At 47.2% G+C, this 13,046-nt stretch overlaps 1 pseudogene; it reads left to right on the top strand.

The window, feature by feature from the left end:
- The first annotated feature begins 7,389 nt into the window (after positions 1–7,389).
- LOC123409612 lies at positions 7,390–10,354 on the top strand (annotated as a pseudogene).
- Positions 10,355–13,046: the final 2,692 nt, after the last annotated feature.

Here is a 13,046-nt window from a genome sequence, read left to right as displayed (position 1 = left end):
ACCGCACGCACTGTGTTGTCCGCCTGCAGGGCGGCGCTCGCCGCCGCCAGCATGCGCGTCGTGCCGTTCGCCTGGAGGGTGGCGTTCGCCGCGGCGAGGGGCACCAGGGACCACGCCACGCCGGCCAGCGTCTCCACGTCGTAGAACCTGGGGTAAACGTAAATCTAAAGGTCATAGCTCCCAAAATAGATGTTCTAGTTACTCCTTTGATGGAGAAATTAAGAGCTCCCAAAAAACAAAAGACGGAGAGAGAAATAAAAAAAATACACAACAATGCTACTGTATCCATACAGAAACCTTCCTATGGCTATGCTGACCTAAAATCGATATAAGTCGCATAGACCATACTCCACTTAACCGAAGCATACGCCTACATAGACCATAGTCCATACCCCGGGCACTACGGCCTTAGTAGCAGTCATGTAACTGAATTTGAAACACATTATATCTAATACTGCCAGAAGACCTGGCACAAACTTGCACCCTCATGAACTAATACCGACCTCTCTACGCACACATAGAACTAGAAGCAAACATATATGCTAGCAGACCATGTATAAGATAATAAACAGAGAAGAAATACACAAGGGTGGACAAACATATATGCTAGCAGACCATTAATCAATTAATTCATAGATCAATTCAAAGATACCAACTATTTTCCATAGCAACTAGGCATCGACTAATCAGAACACATAATAATATGCACCATATTTTACAAGGAGTCCTCTTCCTTTGTATCATTGACTCCTGTTTTGTGCGGTCTAAGGACACCGTGTCCTAGCTACTCAACGTTCAGAACTATACAATGCCATGCAGTTTTCTTCCATCATATTTAGCTCTACCAATTAGAGAAAATCTTTTTAAATGCTTTAAGGATCCTACTCAAAAGCCATAAGAGTGTGCACACCACTGAGTTCATTAATTACTGGACTCTTACTAGTTTGCAATGTTGGATCTAAATTAAGAAATGAGTGTCCATAAATTGAGCTCCGTTGTTCCAGGCTGACTGACACTTAATAGCGGGCGAAATTTTCTCTAGGAACTGACATCACCCGATGGACATAAGAAAAATCATCAATTCAAACAGTACCACACTAAAAACCACTGAATCTGGACCAAATCGAGGTAACCGACTGATCCAGGACTTGGAACATAGAACGAGCCGGATGACCTTGGTGATGACGTGGTAGGAGATGTAGGACTGGATGCCCATGCCCATCTTGACGGGATCCGTGACGCAGATCGACAGAAACGGCGCCCTGGCCACCGCCCCAGGCGACCGCGGGCTCTGCGATAGGCTCCTCTCCTGCGAGAGAGCGCATGGATAGATGGATAGATTCAGTACCAAAAAAAATACCGCGGAACACTAAAAGCTCCCAGGCTCAATCAAAAGCACTTGGTCAACAGCCCCAGCTCAACAGAGGACTTGCAAATTACTCTATAATGAACAAATTCGCTCAGCTTCAGAGTTTACAACTGATTGTGTCCCAAATGAACGGGTCACAAGATGACATGAATTATTATGAAATTTAGGCTATCAATTGAATATTATGTTCACACAGGCTCAAAATAATATGTTCACACATGCTCAAAACTTAGGCTATCAATCCAGTTCACAAAGGGATGATAACTATCTACATAAATATAATATAAGCTAGTTCTGCCGGCTACTGAATAGGGAGTGCCATAGCGAAAAATGAAAAGCCTCTTATAAATCTGAAAGTGAACTGGATTGCTGTCGTTTGATTATTTCCTATTGTTAATGCCCAACCCTGCTGCAGGGGCTGCAAGTTGCGGACGGAGGGGTGCAGACTACCCCACAACACCTGAACATGTACGTTTTTCCAGCCATAGAACATTGGGAATCATAAACAAAGAATCACCAATTAACAAAGCATTAGAGTATCATATTTCTCTTAACTGAACAATAGGATCACTTCTATAACTATAGTCTTTAGGACCAAATTTAAAATAAACATTCTGGCTTAGAGAAAATCCATTGCATCTATTGTGTGATCACCTTCATGGTCTAGCATCTTCAAGCTTTCACGAACCTCAATGGAGATACCCATAACTCCTCCCTGAAACAGATGAAACACATAAGTTTTGCTAAACTGGGACATGGTATTAACCTTTTTTGCTTGATATTCTTCAAGATACAGCAAATCCAAAACACGTGAATTGTATGGTATTATTCCCTCTTATATAAATATGTCATGAGTACTGCACATAGTTGGACATCTACAATACAATATATTGCTGATTAGATTTTTTTGCATTAATCTACCGCGAAGCAACCCGACGAGGCCGCCACGATCCAGCTAGCCGCGGCGCGGAAGGGCAGCAGCCGGATGATCCAGCAAGCCCTCGCCGCGAGTTGGAGCTTCTCCCATGTCTTGCCCAGGTTAATGATGTAGATGCCTAGGAACCACAAACAAGGGTACGAGATGGGGGGAGGGAGGGGGCTCACGATTATGCGGTCGCGGTCGGCGTGGCTGGAGACGACCGCGGGCGCGGAGGGAGAGGAAGTGGCCGTGCGGTCCTTGGCGAGGAGGATGCGGAGGCCGGAGTTGGGCGGCGGCGGCGGCGAGGGCTTCGCCATGGCGAGGGAGGCGACTCGCTGGTAGGGTTCAGGGACAGGTTGAGATCCCGTCGGTGCAGCGAGGGCCTCCTGCCTGCCGCATCCCTCGGCCGTCGTCGCCTCGGTCATCGCGGCCGGCGGAGGCATTGCCGCCGCGCCACGCCGAGGAGGAGGAGGAAGGGGCACTGCGGCGCACCGAGGAGGTGGAGGGGTACTGGGCGGCGACGGCGGAGGGGTGGAGCAGCGGAGGAAGGGCGCGACGAGCGGAGGTGCAGAGGATGGGTGGGACGGTGGGTAGGAGGTGGCGGCTGCGATCTGGAAGGGAGGAGGAGGGGTGCTCGATCTGGATGGGCTAGGGTTCGTTGTGCGGGGGAGAGAGAGGAGTTGGTGGGTGATAGGGTGAGGGGGTGTGGGCCGTTGGATCTGTACGACTTGGACGGCTCAGATCGTTTTCAATACGGTGATCCGTGAACTCTATTCTGATTGGTGAAGACATGTCTCATTTAAAATAATCTCTAAGAACATGTACAATGATGTACAGTCAGCTGTCTATAAGGGATGACAGTTAGGATTTTAGATGACATGGAGGAGAGAGAAGGAGGAGGCCGTCGCTAAATCTGTAGACGGGCGATTCGCGTGGAATTCGCTGGCTATCGACGCCTCTTTCGCCATTGTATGGTTGAGCATCGGTAAATCTCTAACTGCCTTCTTCCTGAAGCCATGGAGTGCTAGTCTTCTTGTGCACATGAATCTCGGCGACCGGTGGCGCCGTATATATCCATGTCCTCGTGAATCCACCATGATGTTCTTATGTTCTTCCCATCAATCGTTGCTTCTGTTCTCTTGTTTAGACGATGTTATCGCTTTGCATTCTACCTATCTAGCGTTTGAAATCAATCACTGAACGTATATCATTGCTTCCATCGATAGTAGCTACATGCACTGATTTCTGAATTTTATAGCCCTGCAGTTTGGTTGATCAATGATGAGTTTCAATTCCAGGAGAGAAAATAGATAGGCTGAAGATTTTTTGTTGTTTTTTGTTGCATTTTTCTAAGAATTGGCAAAGGAAAATTAAAGAATCAGAAGGTTTAACAGCGAAGGGAAAATATAGTACAGGGTAAAGAAGAATAAGATTTACTATATTCTACAATGAACAAGAAGCAAACCTGATCAGAGATTACATGTAATTAGCATTAATGAAAGTGATGTAAATAGTATTATGTATTCCATGCAACGGTGCCTTTGCTAGCATACAGAGGAAAATACACCCCCTTGTAGGACGCGTCTGTAGTGCTCTCGTTATATGACGTGGATACATATTATAGATACCCGCTGTCTAATCCAATGTACATGCCCTAAGTGCTAAAAACAATGGAGATTTATGAAGAAAGTACCAATAATATCTTGCAAAATCCCACCACTAAAATTTTCACTCAAGTTATACCACATTTTATGGATAATAACCAACTTCTATGCATTTTCTTTGGACGAAAAATTGATTTTCCATTTTTCAAGGGCCCAAAATGAGTTGTTTTGTGAAGGAACTACCATATATTTGTTGCAAAATTAGCTAGTACTTCCTTCACAAAGTTGTTAGCTGAACACAAACTTTGGAAATTTGCTGAGAAAGATTTACTAGGCAAATGATTACGAAAGTTTTCATGAGGCAATGATTTGGATAGGAAAGAGTGCCCAACAATTTTGAGGGTAATCAAAGAAATAGAAATAGCACTTCCTACACAAAGTGCTATTCTGAACAGAATAGGAAAATGAATATTTTTGAATTATTTTTGAACTATGGAAGGGAGGGTTTTCACATATTTGAGAAATATATAGTCCAAAGTATTTATGAGAATTTTTCGAGAATTTTCGGAATGATAGAATAGTAGGTTGCTTCACAAACTAGGATCAGGTGGGATAGAATGGACCCACGAGTGACATGTCAACATAGTTAGAACATGTTACGACATTTTTACAATCGTCGTAAAAGTTATGACGATCTCTTCTTATGCGGTTACGACGTTTTGACTCACATCGTCGTAATTTATATGTAGATTTGATCCCCTCAAACGGTTTACGATGATCTCGGATGAAATCGTCATAGATTTATGACGAATTCGTCAACGACATTTTAAAAAACATCACATATGAGCATATTTCTTGTAGTGAGTATCATATGCATGATACTACTATATGATACTCTCCACTATGACCAGCCTTATGAACACCCTATCACAGCTACATCTACCAACTACAACAAACTGAGCACATATGACATGGACTTAGTCAAAGGAGGTCTGCAATGCAAGACAATCTAGACGACATTGATGGGGCAAAGTCCCTTGTATTTCTCCCGTCAATTGTTTTGTTTTTGGTGGCTCTGATGTAGTCATAGAAAATAAATGTATGCTTGATGCTCAATGAGAGCATGGTTAATAGTATAGCCAGCTGCTAGCTATAAGCCATTGCTTTGTCATCTATGTCTCATCTTATAGCCAATATGTACAATGTTTCTGTTTGGATCCATGGTTTAGAGTTAGAGTTGATTAGATTGAACCAAACTAACTACAAAACATCCAAACAGGAGGATTAAAGTTGGTTAGATGCATCTAACCCATCTAAAAGAACTAACCACCCAAGAGGTGCTTATTTGGGTTAGAGTTAGGTGGGGACAAGAAAACATTATTTTTCCCTCTACCTCCACCACACCAAATCCTAGTTAAAGGAGCCAAATGTTTGGGAAAAGTGCATTTATTGGTAATCTAACCCTGCCATCCAAACACGTCTTTGGTTAGAGTTAGTCCAAGGTTTGTTCAGGGTTAGAATCTGACTCGAACCTCTAACCGAGTTAGAGTAGTCAAACAGGGCCAATAGTTGGTTAAAAGAGTGTAATACTTTTTTTTTATTATATGACCCATCTTTCACTCTCACAAAGTGTCTAGAAGAACGTGCTAGAGCTGACTCTTAACTAAGAGCCCGCTTACATTCTCTCTTCTATTCTCTTTCCTCCAACAAAGCAAAAATATACTATTTTATTTCCTATAGTCAGCTAACTCAGATCTATTGTACTTGCTTTAAAAGGATACAAGGCAAACAAAGCAACTGCAAATAATCAACCTAGCTAGCTTCATCATTATTTTGCAGCCTCAAGTCAAGCAACTACAAATAACCCACATTGAACCATCGCGTCCTGTCGGACGTCGGTTCCCCCTTGTATATATAGCATGAGAATCATCAATAAAGAATACACTTCGATTCATTTGTCGTCACTCTCGTTTTCTCTCGATTACTTGTAATAGATTCGTCCTCGAAACCACAAGACTCCAGATCGCACGCGTGCTGCGCAGTATCTTGGGCAGGCCATGCGACTGGCGGGTCAGCCTGGACGTACCGAGCAGGCTTCGTGGCCCGCTCGTGGACCGCTCGGTCCGAGCCGGCTCGGTCCAGGCCCGACCACAAAAACCGGCCGGTCCGGTCCCTCAAAACAAGACCGAAATTTGCTCGGTCCGGTCCGGTTAAAGCCCGGTCCGACCGAGCGGACCGAACAGCTCACCGGCGGCATGGCGAGGGCACGACCGGGGCATGGCGGGGGCGTGCTGGAGGCATGGCGGGGGCGTGCTGGAGGAGTGCCGGGGTGGTACTGGAGGTGTGGCGGCTCAGGCGTGGCGGGAGAGACGTGCTATGCCGCCGCCGCCGCCGCCGTCCAGAGCACGAGATGGAGGAGGACGTGGCCACTGTCCTCTCCAGGACGAACGACCATGTCCAGGAGCTTCGCAAGCATCGGATTTTCTCCCCCCGTAACAAATCGATGGGATTCGCGACGAATCAGTCGGGATCTTGCTCCATCTCCAGCTCCGGCCGTCGTCGTTCGTCGTCGATTCCGTCGCCGTCGCTGCTTCTCCGGCCTCCCTGACCTCAGTATCGAGCTCTACATGAGTGCCCGCACCTATTCCCTCTGTCTCCGCTTCCGATTACGACCTAGAGCCTTCGATAGCCGATGTCATGGTCACCACCTCGCCGCCGGTGAGCTGTTGGCCGGTCCGCCGGTCCGGCCCGGGCTTTTGCCTCGCCGGTGCGGTCCCTGAAAAGAGGACCGCCGGCTTGCTCGGTCCAAACGCCGGCTCGGACCGGGACCGGACCGGCCCGGACCGTGTCCACCCGGGTGCATGCACGCCAAACTATATGCATCATCAATCAATACTAGTTGGTGTACCAAGAACCAGTGACTCAAGAGGAGCACACGACAGGAGTGACTAGAAGTGGTGAAGCGCGCCACACCTCACTCGGCAGATCTCCGGCAAACATGGAGAAGAAAGGTGGGGAGAGCAAGAGGATGGGGCAGCCGCAGGTGGAGCAGAACCTCGCCAACCTCATCTTCTCTTGGTTTCTCCAATGACGTCCTCAACCACGGACAAGGTAATTCATTCCATCGACCTGCGATCGATTTGCGTTTGCACATGTTTTCATGTCGAATCCTTCCTCCCAGTCCCAGCCCAGGGAGCAGGCGGCAGAGAACTTGACCAGCATGCATGTATTATTGCATGGTGCGTGCGTGATTTCTTTCGCAGGTGAGCCGGATACCTCACAGGTTCTTCGGCCTCGAGAGCTACCTGCACTCATTCAAGGCCCCTCTGCTGGAAGAAATCCGAGCAGAGATGAGGTCCAACCTGCTGGACGCACAGACCACCAACTGCTCCTCCAAGGTTGTGAAGACACGGCCGTTGTACTTCAATAGGAGGAGCTTGACCGTCCGCGGAGCTTGCCCCGCATGCACCGGCGACATCGTCCTGCTCTCGGCGGCGATGCCGCTTCGGCCATCTGAGTCTGACATTGACCTTGCCATCAGCAACGATGGCGCCTCCTACTGCCTTGCCCAGGTCCTCAAAGTCAGCAACGACGACAGCAGCTTTGTGGTAAGAGCTTGCCAGCGGGTAGATGATCACGTAAACAGCTACGTGTTTGTTGTTAGCCTGCTCAGTTTCAATCCCTACCAACGCATCTGGCGGTGCCTCCGCTACCAACCCAAGTATTTGACATATTTTCTCAAGAGAGACGATTCCCTTCTCAAGGTTATCGCGGGGGAAGCGGAAGACTCCTCCATGCTGCTGCTAAGCCTTGGTTAACATGGTTTTAATTTTCAATGAGATTTCAATGAAATTCACTTAATTTCAGTAAACACTGAAATATTACGTTTCGCCCAAAATATTTCAGGAATTTGTCTAGTATATTTTTCAAAATATTTTTCGAATTTTTTAAATATTTAATTAAATTCAAGTGAATATTTCGGCCGTTTGACCGAAATGCAAACTGAATTTCAATGATTTCGGTTAGTGCTGATTTTTTTTTTTCTGAACTGAAATTGAAAACATGACTTAATCGCAGATCGTTTCGTTCAATCGTACGTTTCTAGTACTAGCTAGTAGTATATATGATTTTCTCATCTGACGACTGATTTTCCATGGCGAGACAGAGCACTTCCCTGACCGGCGGCAGTGGCATCGACGTGCCACTATCCGTATCAGGCAGCTGGCTGTCTGCATTCGGGCTCAACGAGTCCCAGACTGGCGCCATACTGAGCTGCGTTTCTGCCGTGGAGAGTGGCGGTGACGGCGCGAGCAGCAAGGTTAGCCTCATTTGGGGGCCGCCTGGCACGGGAAAAACCAAGACCATCACCGTACTGCTTCTGTCGGCGATGAAGATGAAATGGCGGGTCCTGACGTGCGCGCCCACAAACACCGCCGTCTGCCAGGTAGCGTCCCGCCTCCTGGCGCTGAGGAGGCAGCATCCTGACCCCGATGTCTGCACTCCTGGAAGAAGGTGCCATGGCCACCGCGATCTGCTGCTATTCGGCAACAGGCAACGCATGCCCATCGATGGTGATCTTGACCACATCTTCCTGGACACTCGTCTGAAGCTCCTAACGGAGTGCTTCGCGCCGGAGACGGGTTGGAGGTGGTGCCTTCTTTCACTGGAAGCATTTCTGCTCGACCAAATAGCCACGATCAAGCACATGGATGGCACAGAACTCAAGTACTACTCCTTCCCCACGTCAGACTTCCACCGGATCTTTGATAAGCTTAGCCAGTGCTTGAACACAATCATGTCCCATGTCTCAATAGACCGTACCCTGGGGAAGAACTACAACAACATTGCTTTACTCAACGAGATGATCCTAGACGACTTTAGCAAGCTGCTGAGTAAGAAGTGCCTTAAGAGACAAACATTTTGCTCCATGGGGGAGAAAATGACAGCAATTCTAGACATTTCGAGAGAGCTGTTGCAGGACCTGAACCTTCCTGTGACCAAAGGGTTTTCGGTGATCAAAGAGTTTTGCATCAAAAGCGCCTCCGTCATTTTCTGCACCGTGTCTGGCTCGTCTAAGCTAGAGGGGCAGAAGATGGATCTGCTTCTGATCGACGAGGCTGCACAGCTCAAGGAATGTAAATCCCTCATCCCGTTGCAAGTCTCAGGACTGAAGCATGCAGTTCTTATCGGTGACGAGCGCCAACTGCCAGCTATGGTCCAAAGCAAGGTGCATATTGATATATACAGATACCGTTCATATACGCTGAAGTAGTGGTATCTACATACATTTGTGACTTCTATCATCTCTTGCAGGTTGCAGATAAGGCGTTGCTGGGCAGGAGCCTGTTTGAAAGACTGGGTTTACTCGGACACAAGAAGCACCTCCTCAACGTGCAGTACAGGATGCACCCTTCCATAAGCATCTTCCTCAACTTCAGTTTCTACGACATGCAAATCTTGAATGGCCCGAATGTGATGCAGACCAAGCACCGACGTAGTTACCTTCCAGGTGCAATGTTCGGGCCATGCATACTCGTTCATCAACATCGACGGTGTGGAAGACCGTGGCCGGAGCAAAACGAACTTGTCCGAGGTGGTCGCCATCTTGCAAATATTGCACAGTCTCAAGAAAGGTGTGTGAATTCCCCCTGAACAACAATTCGCTGAACATATCATTTTATGTTACTGATGAATCGTGTATGCACCTCGGCATGCCAACTCATGTCATGGTGTTTGCCGTGCAGCTTGTGTCAGCACAGGGAAGGTGGTTAGCGTGGGTGTCATATGCCCGTACACCGCTCAGGTGGAGGCGATTCAGGGGTGGATCGGGGACGTGAAGGCGATGCGCCCCCTGTTTCTTCGCGTCAACTCCGTGGATGGGTTCCAGGGCAACGAAGAAGATGTGATCATCCTCTCCACCGTCAGGTCCAACGACACAGGCTCCGGCGGCTTCCTGTCGAACTGGCGACGTGCCAATGTCGCTTTGACGAGGGCAAGGTACGCACGCACGGGCGATAGCTGAACTTTTAATAATTCACTTGAATAGAGGGTCTAAGCCAAATAGTATTTCAGAACTTTTTTGGACAAGTACACATGAATCTTTTAGTGTATTATTTGATAGCACCCTGCTCAAACCTCAATCGTACGTTGTGGTATTTGAAACTTTGCTTGTAATGCATGGTAACTGCAACGACCAGCTGATATATGTCCCCTCCATCGTTGTGGTTTCAGGCATTGCCTCTGGATCCTAGGCAACGCGGCGACACTAAGCGGCGGCGGCTCCATTTGGGGGGACCTGATCCATGATGCCCTGGAACGTCGTCGCATCTTTGACTGGGACGATGCGAGGGCGTGTCTCCGGCGTTTTCAAGCCTCGCTCGCTTGATCGGGCCATTACGTGATGGAGCCTTGTCAGCTTCAGCTTTAGGCTTGCGCCGGGCGGGGCGCCAAGCCGTGCGATGAGCTAGGATCTCTGCGATTTGCTCAAGGAATGCACCAACGGTGGACTATTGGCGATTTGTTCTGTTTTGTCTTTTCGGTGCTAGACTTTGGGCGTGCGTGCCTCAGCGCAGTGGTCAAGCGATCATCAATAGATTGCAGCCTTTCTCATTGCACAAATCTGGTGGTAGAACCTAGTTTCAATTCCAAGTATGATTGTGTTGTTTCAGCTCAGTCCGTGGTTGCTTCATTGTGGTTCTTATGGTTATTTTTACAAGGTAGTCATAAAGTAAATCACTATCGGAATAATTGTTGACGCCGACAGTGTTTTCTATGCTAACCACATAGCCGGAGGTATGCTGACGGCTCGAGGGAAGCCGTAGGCGTAAAAAGGCCATACATCGACATACCTCCATCTATGCCGACGGCCGCATACCTCCTCTATGCCGACAGGGGCCGTTTGTTGAATCATCACCGTCGACACAAAGATGGACTTGCCGACTCGGCTCAGACGACAGACTTTCGTAGTCAAATCAATGCTGACGGCCCTCACGGCGGTCGTACGCAGTAGGAACAAGGAAACTCCACTAGTTTAGGAAAGCAGATGAGTCCGAACACAGCATAGATATTATATGATTTTTTGCCTAGAAGATGCCACGTGGCATTACCATGCCGAGGGGTGTGCCATAGACATAGATATTATATGTCTTTTTAAGTTTTTATTTTCAATTTTTTAAACTTAAAATTTCATTAATTTAAATCAAATTTATATGAAGTTAAACATACACATATTATATATCAATTCGGAGTAGAATTTTTCATAGATTATGAATATCCGGTCTGTTTTTGCTTTTGAGTAAGTTAGAAAGGTAACCTCATGTACTATTGCATATAGGTCCTTGTACTTAGTTAAAATCATAAGTAATTGATATTTCCATAGATTTTGGACAATTTTTAAATGAGTTTTTTTAATTATAATCTTGCGATGGCTCCTTTTCACGTCTTAAAGTGTTGTGGCATGCGTATACGCCCGTCTTGGGGTTTCGGAGTGTGCACCTCCTTCACGGACGGCGCTGACGCCATCACTTGGAGGGGGGGGGGGGGAGATGCGAATCGGGTCGAGTCAAAGGGAACCTAGCACTACTGCAAGATGGTCTAAACGCGATACTAAGAGATCTTTCAACGAAACTGTGTGTGATCGACCAATCGCAAACGATATAGTTCAATCTTCGTCGCCAATGACACGAACTGTATGCGATGGCGGATCCATCCAATACGATTCAGAATACGATTATGTGTGTGATCGATGGCATAAAGATGAGCCAGATGAACTGTTTATAATGATATAAAATAACACAAACGATCAGCTAGATCAAGATGTGTGCGATAGGCGGCAAACACGTTGCCCGGGTGAACTGTTTGCGATGAGCCAATTTTAACACAAACGGTTGCACAGATGAAGATGTGTGTGATTAACAGCATACGGATAACTTAGATTAATTGTGTGCGATCAACCAAAATAACACAAACAAAGAACATGATTGCATAACCAAATTAAACATACAAATACATAAGTACTTAATTACAAACATAACAACATGATTGCATAACCTAATTAAGCATTCAAATACACTACATGCATAATAAATTATGTGAAACGATCATCAAATCATCTTTTGTCGTGACGCTTGCTACCACCGCTCTGCTTGAGGCTCAATCCCACGTCGTCTTCAGGTAGGAGCCACTTCCTCATGTCAATGATCTGCCTGAACACCTCGTAGCATGTGTAAACTTTCTTGGCCACGGTCTCGATGTGATAATCATCCAGTCTCTTCACCCAGGCCAGTGCCAGACAGATACTTGTCGCATTCATCCTTCATGTCTTTGTAGTAGGGGTTGATGATGGCCATGACGAGGTCAACATTGGAGTCCTTGTCTTCTTGCTGCCTCAGACCTTCTAGTGGTTGTGGATGTCAACAAGCTTCTGGCAGGCCAAGCCCGAAGTCTTGAGCACCTTTGATCGTTGGTGGCGTCCACTATAGCAAACCTGTAGATAGGTTTGCTGACAAACCTGGTGAAATGCTTGCAAGGCTTTCTGGCCAGGCAGTAGTGGTAAAGGAGGACGTGATGGCACACGCACAATTGGGCAACGACAACCTTCTGATCATGCTCGGCATGACTTCCGGTGTATGGGAGGTCGAACCCAACGACTTTTTACTTGTCATCAGCAACAAACAAATTCTCCATGATGTTGATGGAGTTCTCCATCACAACATGGTCGTCGGTGTACACCATTGTGAGGTCTGTGTTCCTCAAGTGGGTGTCCATATGATGCACGCCGAACTCCATTGGAGGGCCACTTATTATGTCGTCGATGAAGAGACTATGGTTAATGGTCGCGGGTATAAATGGGGGCTGAACATCCTGGAAAACCGGCACGTCTGGATGGTAGTTTTTGTAGTGCGTGCTACAGTCCTGGAGCATGTAACTGCATAGGGTGACGCGCGTGGCACAACCACATGTATATGGAGCCCCGAACGTGACCGTGCACTAGTGGAAAACGGGCCTTTAGTCCCGGTTCCAAAGGGCCTTTAGTCCCAATTTTCCAACAAGGAGTAAACAATCGGGACACAAGGCTAATTTTTTTTGTGCCGGTTGTGTTACAAACCAGGCTAACGGTGCTCCACGTGGCCGCTTTGGAGCGCCAGGGGCGGGG

Source organism: Hordeum vulgare, chromosome 7H (genome assembly GCF_904849725.1).
Source record: "Hordeum vulgare subsp. vulgare chromosome 7H, MorexV3_pseudomolecules_assembly, whole genome shotgun sequence".
Classification (NCBI taxonomy): Eukaryota; Viridiplantae; Streptophyta; class Magnoliopsida; order Poales; family Poaceae; genus Hordeum; species Hordeum vulgare.
This window is presented reverse-complemented; position numbering and strand designations above follow the sequence as displayed.